General features: G+C 40.7%; 1 pseudogene; it reads right to left on the bottom strand.

The window, feature by feature from the left end:
- Window positions 1–1,305: 1,305 nt before the first annotated feature.
- LOC116089412 lies at window positions 1,306–13,748 on the bottom strand (annotated as a pseudogene).
- Window positions 13,749–14,030: the final 282 nt, after the last annotated feature.

The raw sequence follows: 14,030 nt of genomic DNA, 5'->3' as shown, positions 1-14,030 counted from the left end.
AATCTGACTGGAGCCTGTCCTTCCTGTGATCCTGGTTGTGTCAGAACTCCTCAGAATGAAGCTGACTCAGTGATCCTGTGATTCTGGGATCCTGTGATCCTGGGCTTGTTAAATCACCTGGAAGTGTGGCTTTCTCTGTGTGTTGTGGGACTGGCTGCAGAGCTTGTCTCTGTCTGTTTCTATATCGCTGTCTCTGTCTCTCTGTCTCGGTGCCTCATTGAGTCTTTACCTGGTTTTGGTATTAGGGTGATACTGGCTTCATAGAAGTAATTTGGGGTGTTTGTGGTCCTGTTTCACGCTTTTGTACAGTTTAAGACAGATTGGCTGTAGACCTTTGGAAGTCTGGTAGGATTGTGAGCCTCGACTTGCTTTAGTTGGAAGGCTTTTTGTAACTGTTTCAATCTCCTCATTTGTTATGGGTCTGTTTAGGTTGTTGATCTCTTTTTGGTTAATGTTTGTGGTTTGGCTGAATTGAGAAGTTTACTCATTTTTTTAGATTTGCCAACCTAATGGTGCATAGGTTTTTAAAGTATGTCCTTATAACATTCTGAATTTCTTTGGTGTCTGTTGTAATGTTACAGGTTCATTTCTGATTCTGTTAATTCAGATGTTTTTTCTTTATATGTGGGCCCCCCCTCTTTTGGTAAGTTGGGCCAAGGGTCTGTCAATTTTGTTCAACTTCTCAAAGAACCAGTCAACCAGTCCTAGATTCATTAACTCTTTGTGTTGTTTTCTTTCTTTCTATTTCATTAATTTCTGCTCTGATTTTTATCATTTCTTGCCAGCTAGTGGGTTTTGAGTTTGGTTTGTTCTTATTTTTCCCGAGTAAGTGATTTGTGCTCTTTCTGATTTTTTTTTAAACAGATAGCACCTGGATATGAACCAGGGATCTCTCTCTCTCTCTCTCTCTCTCTCTCTCTCTTTCTCTCTCTCTCTTTTTAAGAATTATTTATTTTATGTATATGAGTACACTGTATCTGTCTTCAGACACACCAGAAGCCAGCATCAGATCCCATTACAGATGATTGTGAGCCACCATGTGGTTGCTGGGAATTGAACCCAGGACCTCTGGAAGAGCAGTCAGTGCCCTTAACCACTGAGCCATCTCTCTAGCCCCCTTTCTGGCATTTATTTATTTATTTATTTATTTATTTATTTATTTATTTATTTTTTATTTGAGTTATATTCTTTCCTAGATATTAGTTCAAGCAGATGTCCTGCTTCTGTGATCCCCTCTCCCTATAGGTCACAGTGAGCAGGTTTCTTCAGAAGATCCTGAGGCGCTGGGACCACTGAGCCCCAGGGTCAGAAGTAGAACTGGAAAGCCTCAGATACATGCTGCTTCCATGCTTCCGGGCTGGGCAGCAGGGAGGAGAGGCCCATGACATGCCAGGTCTCTCCATCAGAGATACCTTGGAGGTTTGGTAGGACAGCAGCTGTACACCCACCTCTACCAGGAGGCTGATCACAGTGGGCAGCATTACAGGATTAGAGGGCTGAGCCTGGAACATAAGCAGGGGTTGGCCCCTGCATAGTGGCACCTCTGGCCTGAAGACAGTTCTGTTGAGCACCTACAACACTGGTGTGGTACCCTGGACCAAGCCCACAGTTTGGGAGAGAGCATCTGCCAGGGCCACAGTCAGGAGGCATCCCCCCTCCCCGCCCCTGCTGTCCTGCTCCCCTGGGACCCAGGGGCTGTGGGAGGTGGTATAACATTGAGGCCAGCCTCTTTCCAGTAGCTTAGCATTCACCAAGTTCAAGTCTGCCTGCTTGGATGATTCTCTCGGAAAGCCAACAATGACTGCAGGGCTCAGGCAGGTCCCAGCATTCTTCAGAGATGTTCCTTGTGTAATTGCCTGGATGGTCCCTTTAGGGGAGCCAGCCCAGGTGCGCTTCTGCCAGACCAATCCAAGGCTTGGTGTGTGGAGAGAAGGCACTGGTAAGAGCCTGGGCATTTATGACCCCTGTTAGAGAGTTCCCCTTTACCATGTCCATGAACTGGACTGAGATTTCCTCCCCACAGTGGCTCTGGGCCTCCTTGCTCCTGGCGTCCAGGTGGGAACAGCTGATGAGATTGTTGTGGTCCACTAAGGTCCAGTCCCATGGTAGCTCTTCTGTAAATACATCCAGTGTAGCACCAGCACACCGACCAGACTGTAGGGCATGGAGCAGGGCACCTTTATCCAGATTGCCTCCTTGAGCACAGTTCACCACTCCCATGCCTTTCTTGCACTGGTCAAAGGTGCTGTCATTTAGCAAGCCTATGGTGGAGGGCAGGAGTGGTGTATGGACAGTTATGAAATGACAGAGAAGCCAGATCTCCTCCAGTGGCAGCTGCTGAATATCAAAGGAGGCTGCAACTTCGGGAGAAATGATGGGATCACATCCTACAATCTTCACTCCAAAGGACTGCATTCGGGTGGCAGCAGCACTCGACAGATACCTGTCGGCTAGGTCTCTTCAGGGCTGCGGGATGGTGTGTGTCAGCGACCACAGAAGAACCACACCGGTTCGGAGTCTTGTCGAAGCAGGAACTCACTTTAATATGGCAGCAATTTACTTATATAGACAGGGAAAGGAGGTAGGGATAGAAGTATGGGATGAGATGACATATGAGGTGGTGTGAGATGATGAGGAGTGTGGGGTGATCTCACGGGGCCTATAAAAACTTTATACATCATCGATAGCTAGGCAGAGGCAGTCTCATTCAGGTCAGTAGGTCATACTGAGTCATTCTCAAATGGAAGCAAAGTGAATGACAGGTCTCGAAAATCAAGCCAGGCTTGGGTTTGTCCTCAAGGCCCAAACCAAGGCCAAATAGAGCCCAACAGCCACCTCTCTTCCAATTCTGCCTAGGCTGAGAATTCCCAGTGTCTTCAGTTCTGTTCAGTTCTGTCCCCATAAACTTCTTCTATTTGTCATCTTTCATCGAAGCTGTCACATGGGGAATCTGCCTGGCCAGGCACATGACCATCACACAGGTGAGTTTGCAGCACTAATGCCGTTTCCGTTGGAGTTGTTCATGAATAGGATGCCCCTCCTCACGGCGGCCTCCAGATCCGCATTGTCCAGCCCTGCCCATCACCTGGAGCTTCTCTGCTGTGTTGATGACCTCAGCAGTGACCTCAGTAGCTGACCGGATGACAGTGCCTTCACAGTCCTGCAGCTCGGCTGTCAGCCCCTCCTTGCTCAAGTTCTGCCTTTCCACCACCTGCAGCCATCTTGCAGGATCTTCCGGCTGTCACTGATGAGTACTTTGCACAGATTTGCAAAGGCCAGTGCTAGAGCCAGGCCTTAGAATCAGTTGCTCTGGGTGGGTAGTTTAGGAAACTGCAGGTGGGGCTGGCTCTGGCAAGTTTTGGTCTTTTTAAAAGCCAGCACTTAGAGAAATAAGTTTTCCATCATAGGACTGCTTTTAGTGTGCCACAGAGGTTTTCTTATGTTATATTTTCATTTTTACTTAGTTTCAGGAAATTTGATTTCTTTATTGATTTCTTCCTTGGTACACTCATCACTCAGTAATGGAGTTGTTTAATATCCATGAGTTTCTGCATTTACTAGAGATTTGTCTGTTGCCAATTTTAAGCTTTATTTCGGTATAGTTGGATAGGATATGTGGAGTTATTTCAGTCTTTCTAAGTTTGGTAAGATTTGTTTTGTGGTCTAGAATGTGGTCTATCTTAGAGATTCTTCCACGGGTTGTTGAGTAAAATGTATATTTTTTGGTGTTTCAGTGGAATATTTTATAGAAATCTGTAACCCTCGTTTGATATATGATGTCATGACCTGTTGTGGTTTGAACAGGAATGGCTCCTTAGACTCATATGTTGACTGCTTGGTTCATAGGGAGTGGGACTATTAGGGGTGTGGCTTTGTTGGAGAAAGTGTGTCACCGTGGAGTCGGGCTTTGAGGTCTTGTATGCTCAAGCTATACTCAATGTGGCTTAGAGTTTCCTTCTGCTGCCTGTGGATCAAGATGTAGAACTCTTGGGTTCTCTAACACCATGTCTATCTGGACACTGCCTTGCTTTCCACCATGATGATAAAGGACTAAACCTCTGAAACTGTAAGCCAGCTCCAATTAAATGTTGTCCTTTGTAAGAGTTGCTTTGGTCATGGTGTCTCTTCACAGAAATGAAACCCTAACTAACTAAGACACCCACCTATAAGAGAAAGTGGGGTTTTGAAGTCACCTATTGTTAATGGGTTGACATTATCTCTGTGTGTAATTCCAGTTGTATATTTTTTTACTAAATTGGGTGCACCAGAGTTTGGTCCACACGTGTTTAGGATAGCAATGGCTTTTTGATTAATTGTTCCCTTTATTAGAATAAAGTGTCCTCTCTTATCTCTTTTTTTAGTCTGAAGACTATTCTGTCAGATATTAAGAGAGCGACACCCACTTGCTTCCTGGTCCCATTTGACTTCAGCACGTCTATCCATTTTTTCACGCTGAAGTCATGCTTACCTTTTAAAGCTTTGTTTCTTATGAACAACCATGTCTTACTTAGGGGTTTACTGCTGTGAACAGATACCATGACCAAGGCAAGTCTTATAAAGGACAACATTTAATTAGGCTGGCTTACAGGTTCAGAGGTTCAGTTCATCATCATCAAAGTGGGAGCAGAGCAGCATCCAGGCAGGCATGGTGCAGGAGGAGCTGAGAGTTCTACATCTTCATCTGAAGGATGCTAGTGGAAGACTGACTTCCAGGCAGCTAGGACAGGCTATTAACCACCCTACCCCCCCGCCCCCGTCCCCCAACACACAGTGACACACCTACTCTAACAAGGCCACACCTCCAAATAGTGCCAATCCCTGGGCCAAGCTTATACAAACCATCACAACCCAATAGATGGATTTTGCTTCCTGATCTATTCTGCTAGCCTCTAGTTTTTTGAGTGGGGAATTGAGGCTATTGATATCTGAAGTTATTATGAAAGGTGTATGTTGATTATAGTCATTGTGTTGATGATTTCGGGGGCTGTTGCTTTTTGTTCTCAGCAGTACCTTGTGTTTTAGTACTGACAACTTCTTTCTGCTATCTGTTGGCTGTGCACGTTCTTCTCTTCAGCCAGCAATATTGCTTCCTGTGTTTTCTTTGTATTTGGTCTCCTGGATATATATTTTCTTTTTGGCTGTCTGTATCATGAAAAGCTTTCCTTTCTCATTCAACGTTGGCAGAGAGTTTTGCTGGATGCCTTAGTCTAGGTTTTCTGTCATGGCCTTTTAGGATGAGGTATGCATTGCTCCAGGCTATTCTGACTTCCAAAGTCTCCACTGAGAAATCAGCTCTTACACTGATGATTTTCCCTTCAAATGTGACTTGTGTTCTTCTCTTGCAGCTTTCAATACTCCGTCCTTCTTCTACATACTTTGTGTGTTTACTGTGATATGCTGTGGTGATTTTCTTTTTCATGATCTTGATTATTTTGTGTTTTGTGTGCTTCTTGTATCTGTATGAATGCATCTTTGCTTAGTTTGGGGGAAATTTTCTTCTATGATCTTGTTGAAGATCTGATCTATGCCATTGGCCTGTGATTTTTCTCCCTCATCTGTTCCTATAATTTGAAAGTTTAGTCTTTTAAGTTAGCTCACATTTCCTACATGTACCTCCCCCCCCAATGGATGTGTGTTGTGTGTGTTAATTTCATATTCTTTGCTTAGTTGATCTAGAGCATGTAAAATATCTTTGAGATCTGATATTCCATCTCCTGCTTGATTCATTCTATTTGTAAGGCTTTCCTGAGTTTTCAAGTAGGGTTACTGGGTGTGTCAGTTACATTGTCATGTCAGTGTGAGTCCTCTTTAGTGTTTCAATCTCTTTATTGAATTCTGTTTTCAAGTCTGGGCTGTGTTCATCATTTCCATCTTACATGTTTGTCTTGGACACCACTCAGGTGATTATTCTCTTTAATGTCACTGACCTGTTCCTTTGTGTCTTCTTCAAACTCCTTGTATTCCTCGATGAAGTTTAGGATTGTTCCTTTAGATTCTAAGTCTTGGGGTTCCTCTATGTAATCCTCATAATAATAATAATAATTGCAATTATTATTATATTATTATTATAATTGTAACTATTATTATAGAGAACATTTCTATAGGCCACTATAAATTTGTGTGCATGTGTATGGGGGAGACTGTCATGATCTTTCATATTATTTGTATTTTTGAGATGAGATTTGTGCATGTGAAATTCTTTTGTTAGAATGGTCTCTGACATGGACACAACAGGTTGGGACATTGCACAGGATGTGCAGGTCAGGTCAGGTCAAAGGTTAGTTATGACTTAGGAGGAACGAAGTCAGGTAGACACAGTGTACTGAGCTGGAGGGCAAGGTATACATCCTGGTTGAAGTCTGGAGATTGGAGGTTATAACTGGAAAGATCCTTGTGAAGTGGAAGGTCTGGTTGGGCAGTGTCTTAGCTTAAGTTTTATTGCTATGAAGAGACACCATGACCAAGTCAACTCTTATAAAGGAAAACATTTCATTGGGGCTGGCTTACAGTTTCAGAGGTTTAGTCCATTGTCACTATGGTGGGAAGCATGGCAGCATACAGGCATACATGGTACCAGAGGAGCCTGGAGTTCTACATCTTGATCTGAAGCCAGCCAGGAAGAGATTGTCTCTTCCTCATGAATCTAGTAGGAGGGCCCTTCCATACTGGGTGAAGCTTGTGCATAGGACCTCAAAGCCCACGCCACAGTGATGCACTTCTTCCAACTAGGTCATGCCCACTCCAACAAGGCCACACCTTCTAATAGTAGCCCTTCCCATGGGACAAGCACATTCAAACCACCACAGGCAATGAGGATTGGGATGGCACAAGAGGAGGATGTAGGATGGGAGAACAGGGAGGATAGGTCCTTACCAGTGCCTCCCGTGGGAATTTTGAAATTAATCTTTTTCAGTTTCTGTGAAGAATGGTGTTAGAGTTTTGATTGAGATTCCATTAGATCTGTAAATTGCTTTTGGTAGAATGGGCATTTTCAGAACATTAATCTTATCAGTCTGTGAACATTGGAGGTCTTTTCATCTTCTGGTATCATGTTCAATTTCTTTCAGCAGTACCTTGACGTTTTTGTTGTATAAGTCTCTCATTTCCCTGGTTAGGTTTATTACAAAGGGTTTGTTTTGTTCTTGAGGTTATTGAGAATGAGGTTTGTGGTGGCGGTTGTTGTTCTGATTTCTCTCGGGGTATGTCTGATGCTAGGAAGTAGGCTTCCTACAAATTTCTATCTATTAATTTTGAAACCTGCTATTTTGCTGAGAATGTTTATCAGTTTTAGGAGTTTTCTAGTATAGTCTTTTGGGTCTTCTATGGAGAGAATAATATAATTTACAAATAAGAATATTTTGACAGGTTCTTTACCTATTTGTATCCCCTTTATCTCCTTTCCTTGTCTTATTGCTTCGTCTAAGACTTCAAGCACTATAGTGAACATTAGTCAAGAGAATGCACTAGATTACTTGGAATGTAGGCTAATCATTTTTAATTTTAACTAAAATTTGGAGCATTTTCAGTCTTTATTTCTCTCCATTTTTCTTCTCCAATTCCATCTATTTTGGTTGATTTAAAGTTATTCTACATTTATCTAATTTTTCTGTTTTTCAGATTGTGTTATGTCCACTAATTTATCTTTATTCTGCCGATTTTTCTTTCTGTCAACAAAAAAGTATGCTGCTGCAGCCCTCTCATGACTTCTTGTAGAAACAACCCTTAGCATCTTTCCTGGATAGTCCTTTTTCTCCACTATTTATCCAATTCTGTCTGCCAATAATAATTCAGTTTTGACCCCAAACTGCTTCTTTTGGGGGATTCCTGTATCTTATTTCTCTTGTGGTTGATCTCATTGACCAGGATCATTGTATTTTTATTGTAAATCTCTATTATCTTCTCTATTATCTATTTTTTTTTGAGTCAGAGTCTCACTATATAACTCCAGCTGTGCTGGAACTCACTATATAGACCACACTGGCCTTGAACTCACAGAAACCCAACTGTCTCTACTTCCTGAGTACTGGGATTAAAGCAAACATTCTTATTTTAACTTATTATTTTTTCATGGTACTAGAGATTAAACCCAGTGCCTTGTACATTTTGGGCAAATATTGTCTCACTGAACTACACTCCAGACCCTTTGTTTTAAATAAATGAGAAAAATTTAAATTTAAATCTAGATTTGCCCAGAAATTTGTCCCTGATATGAAGGACTAGAACCGTACTCTTTGGGATTTTACCTAAGCAATTTCGGAGCATAAGAATTACCATGGAGTTATCAAAAACAAAATTCCAGTTCTCATCTAAATGTATGGTGAGCATACAATTGCTGTTTAACTTGTTAAGTGGGATGATGCTGGGTCAGAGGAAGGTGAGAGACATTGATTGATGTGCAAGGAAAATGCAAGAAGACACCTGGGTAAAAATCAGAAGCATTTATAAAGATGGGTAACATCTGCTAAAGCAATGAAGTTTAATGTTAGTGATGATCTTTTCATCAGAAATTATTTGTACTCTACCATCCAAATATTACTTGAAATATATTTGTCTGCTATATGTTAGCACCATATTTCATAGGATCCGACCCTAGATCAATAACTGGAGAGCAAACATTGATATATTCGTAAAGAATTGGATGGCTTTTGGGTTAGAGCTGCTAGATGCTGCTCCATCAAGACATGCAATCATCATTTTTTTTCTTATTTCTGAGTTTTAGGTAACTTCTTTAAATATGCATCAAATGTTGAACAAAGAACTGGCCCCATAATAAGGCTCAGAAGGTGGCCGCTTGTTTGTAATTTCTATACTGGTAACTGGAGTCGATGAATATGATTTTATTTGGGCATTATTATTTGTCTAGTTCTTTGTTAAGTGAGAACAATAGAGATTTCGACCTTATAAGGCTTTTGTGAGGCTTAAATAGGAGCCTGGCACAGGGTGGTCACTAAATTAGTTAAGTTGGTCCTGCCTGCCAAGTGCATCTCATGTCACATGACTACTGACATTTTACAGTATAAGGACATGAAAGGAGGAGAAATCTTTGCTGCAGTGGCAGCAGGGTGGCAGAACAGCTCAGCAAGCCCAAGGACATTTTACAGCTTGAATTCAACCCATTTATAGATAGGCTGGGCCAGCCATATGCAAAACATCACATACCCTCAATTCATTATGGTTTGCTTTTCTCCTGTACCTGGTGGACACAGGAATAAATATGTAAATCACCTTTAGAAGTCACTACAAGAATGTCTAATATTTCTAGATCTAATCTAACCAACTGTGCTTGTGGTGTCATTTTACTATGATCAATTTTCCCAGATTGTTCAACTGCCTTCACGGATACAGATATACAAAGCAAACATTATCACCAACCAATCAGACCACATCATCAAAGCATAACAGCCATTTGCTTTTCATAATCCCACTTTGCATTATCTGCAATGCACATAGAGAACATGGATCTTCTAGCATTAGTGAACAATGGACCATATTTTATTTTATGCTGGCAAAAATTATATATATATATATATATATGTATATATACACATACATATAAATATATATTATACATAAATATATATGTATGTATGTATAAATATGTATATTTATATGTATGTGTGTATATACATACATATATACATATAAATTTATAACTATATATGAAAAAGACATGATTATAAATACCCAGAGATGAAGATCCCTTCCCAATCTGTAGGCTGCCATTTTGTTCTATTGACAGTGTCTTTTGCTTTATAGTTCCATGAGGTTCCATTTATTAATTGTTGGTCTTAGAGCCTGAGCCACTGGTGTTCTGTTCAGGGAATCGTCTCCTGTACAAATGTGTTCAAGGGTATTTCCCACTTTTAAAAATATTTATTTACTTATTTTATGTATATGGGTACACTGTAACTGTACAGATGGTTGTGAGCCTTCATGTGGTTGTTGGGCATTGAATTTTTAAGACCTTTACTTGTTCTGGTTGGCCCCACTCACTCAGGTCAACTTTGCTAGCTCAGTTCCTGCTTGCTCTGGTCCAAAGATTTATTTATTATTATGCAGAAGTATCCTGTAGCTGTCTTCAGACGCACCAGAAGAGAGTTTCAGATCTCATTACGGAGGGTTGTGAGCCACCATGTGGTTGCTAGGATTTGAACTCAGGACCGTCAGAAGAACAGTCTATGCTTAAGAAACAAGTCACAGAACCAGCCAGTATAGGGGTTGGGGGAATAGGCAACTAGAACTGACTGTGGGGAGAGTACCAATGAGTTTCTACTACTGAACTGTACCTCTAGCAACTCCCAAATTATTATTATTATTATTGAAATATATTTATTAATTAAAATGCATACAATTGATATCATTGTCAAATTGCCAAATAAGGTTAGGAAATGAATGTTTTCTCATGTCAATAAAGATTTTAGATCACATATTTAAAGACTTGAATTATTGATGCATTGTAATTCATTTAGTCAATTTCATCATTAGATATGCAAGTTATTTTGTTGTGCAGATGAAATTCTATGACTCACATTCTGAAATAGAATGCTTCCATTAAATGGAACATTTTCTTTCTTTCTTTTTTCCTTTCTTTCTTTATTCATGTATATGAGTACACTGTAGATGTCTTCATGCACACCAGAAGAGGGCATTGGATCCCATTACAGATAGTTATGAGCTACCATGTGGTTGCAGGGAATTGAACTTAGGGTCTCTGGAAGAGCAGTGTTCATAACTGCTAAGCTATCTCTCCAGCCCCAAACATTTTGTTTAAGTAGATTCACAAACAGAGTTTTAGGGTTGGACTGGAGTCAGAGCACAGTTGCAGACTGTTCGCCCAGCATGCCTGAGGTAATTGGTTTAGTACACAATACTGCCAAGGAGAAGCCTGGGTGAAAGGATACATATTTTTAAAGTTCCTGAGTAGCTAATTCAAAGATGACCTACATTGTAAGTTTTTACTCCTTACTGCAAAAGCATCTATCGGTGCCCAACTAGCCAGGATATCAATAAATACAGAGTAGAACATCAATATAACTCTGGCAGCAGATACACAGAGACAGATGTATATATATTATGATGCATTGCAGAATAAAATATGATCTATGTTCTTATATTTTATGGTCACCATGTTCATTGAGAGAAGAAAGATGTAGAAATAAAATTCATTCAAGAAAAAAAGAAAGACCATAAGATTCTATTTTTCCTTATTAACGATAGGCCACCAAATTGACTCATTGCTTCCAAAGATGTCAACTGAAACAAACAAACAAACAAAAAAGGGCAATTATTTACAAAAATCAAAAGATCTTTAAGGCTGGGCAGTGGTGGCACACGCCTTTAATCCTAGCACTTGGGAGGCAGAGGCAGGTGGATTTCTGAGTTCGAGGCCAGCCTGTTCTACAGAGTGAGTTCCAGGACAGCCAGGGCTACACAGAGAAACCCTGTCTCAAAAAAAAAAAAAAGAAAGAAAGAAAGAAAGAAAGAAAGAAAGAAAGAAAGAAAGGAAGGAAGAAAGGAAGGAAGGAAGAAAGAAAGGAAGAAAGAAAGGAAGAAACAAAACAAACAAACAAACAAACAAAAGCCAAAGATCTTTAAGGTAAAACCAGAGTGGAGGCTCAGCAGAATCCTGCTGCCATGCCTTGAGAGAGCCTTACAATGTAAAAACTTACAATGTAGGTCATCTTTGAATTAGCTACTCAGGAACTTTAAAAATATGTATTCTTTCACCCAGGCTTCTCCTTGGCAGTATTGTGTACTAAACCAATTACCTCAGGCATGCTAGGCGAACAGTCTCTCGTGGATTGCTGCATGGAAGCGGTGGGAGTCAATGGAGAGAAACTTTACTGGCTTTTAACTGACCACCTCTGTCACATCTGTAAAATCTGGGCTGGCTACAAAATATTAGGGTCAGAAATCAATGCCTTAGTGCATCTTGAGGTGATTGGAACAATTCTTGTCCCATACATGTTCTCTGCATACCAGCTACAGCTTCAGATGACAGACAGCGAAGCCTTCTCAGAGCAGAGACAGGTCTGAGTCTGCCTGCCCGAATACAGACTCCATCCACCACAGCCTAACCGTTGACTGGCCTCTCTTATGAACCCCAAACATAGCCACCCTGGCTAAAAATACAGACCATACTGGTCCTGAAACGTTAGCTGCTGATTCTGTCCCTGATCACCACAGGTCCCTCCAGGGCCACTCTGGATCAGATCCCTGATGTAAACCAATACCATCACAGCAAATTCTGTTTCAGCGAAAGCAATTATGAAGAAGGCGCACTGCGGAGCTCAGGTGTTGAGCTCTCGGATAGCACCTCAGAAAAGATCCAGGGCCAAAAGCTGAAAACATTGACATGCATCCAGCCAGAAAGTGAAACCTATACCACACTTATTTGTGAGGGTAGCTCTAGTTTTAGCCACCAAAGCCACAGTATGAACCACGGAATGACTTCTATTATGGAACTCCAAGCATGGCCGTGCGTGCTAAGATAGACTCTGCCTCTGCCTCTCGGTGTACTGTTTTCACCAGGTAAATTAAACTCGCCATTGCTTTCTGGCTGAAACCTTGGCTAACAATAGTTAGTTGAGTGATACTAATTTGGTAGTTTTGGCATATTTCTTATTACAAAAATAAAGACCTATATAGGGATTCGATCTTGGAAACATTTGAAATTATTAAATATATTATGATAGACTATAGCTATTTATATTATTGTAAATCATAATGAACAAAAAGATTTCAGGGAATTTACATAAATATACATAATTAGATATTTAGAATGTATTAAAATATTGACTCATTTCTTGATATGTAGCTAGGAGTCATTCTGACTATATGGTTTTAATTCCTCATCTAGGAAGTCATGAACACTTCAAATGTTATTGAAACACTCTGATACCCAGTGCAAACTCTACAGAAAATACAGTTAAAAACAATTCAGAAGCACAGGACCCATGTCACGCAAAATGCTTGTTCTGATAGCATTTCATGTCACAACTGACTTCTCAACCAGGGTTAATTACTTTTTAATTAATTACTAAATTAATTCCTTTTCCTACTAACTGCTTTGTTGTAGGTGTTTTTTTTTTTAACAGATTTTTTTTGTTGTTTTTTTTTGTTTGTTTGTTTTGTTTTTTCGAGACAGGTTTCTCTGTGTAGTCCTGGCTGTCCTGGAACTCACTCTGTAGACCAGGCCGGCCTCGAACTCAGAAATCCACCTGCCTCTGCCTCCCGAGTCCTGGGATTAAAGGCGTGTGCCACCACTGCCCAGCATAGGTGTTTTGTTTTTAAATGGTGCATAATAATCTCTATTACAATGGAATGATTATAAATCCCATATAATTTTAATATTTTTCCATGCATTTCTATCCTTTGAAACAAATCCCTTTCTACCAATCTGTTTGTGACCTATTTAAAAGCAAGGGCTATTCTTATGATGGGTGAGCATTTCTGTTGGAATCCAAAGCTGTGCATTTCAATCCCAGCATCCTTCGCTCTGCTTTCAATTAGAGTTCACTATCACCTCTTGTCGGCCACACTGTGATATGCACCAGACAGCATCACATGTGCTCTGGAGCTATGCCAGAGGCATGTTTAGATGTCTGAATCCTAGGACCGTTCCTTCGTTTCACATCTGGTGGGATCAGGTGACACTCATCCTCTTCTTGGCCTTTCAAGTCCCCAGTGAGCTGTGAGCGTGACATGAGATCACCCTCAATGGCTCCAAAGAGAACTTCATCAGTCATTTTAACCTCCAGCAGCAGGCCTTCTTGTTATACTCAGATGTGAAGAGTACAACTCCACATTAACAATTCAGCCTGACTTATTCCTAGAAGCACAGTGGCATTGGTTTTGGAATTCTTCCCTCCCTACCCCATTTGTCATGTGCACACAGAGAGCGTGTGCAATTTTTACTATACTTACGACTTCTCTGGTCATAAATGCAGTGTAAACTAGTTCAAACAAGAGAAAAATCAGTTAAAATTTATGAATCCAGAAAGTACAAGAGAGGGTTGTTTTGGGCTTTG

The sequence above is a fragment of the Mastomys coucha genome, unplaced genomic scaffold, assembly GCF_008632895.1.
Source record: "Mastomys coucha isolate ucsf_1 unplaced genomic scaffold, UCSF_Mcou_1 pScaffold14, whole genome shotgun sequence".
NCBI classification, from domain to species: domain Eukaryota; kingdom Metazoa; phylum Chordata; class Mammalia; order Rodentia; family Muridae; genus Mastomys; species Mastomys coucha.
This window is presented reverse-complemented; position numbering and strand designations above follow the sequence as displayed.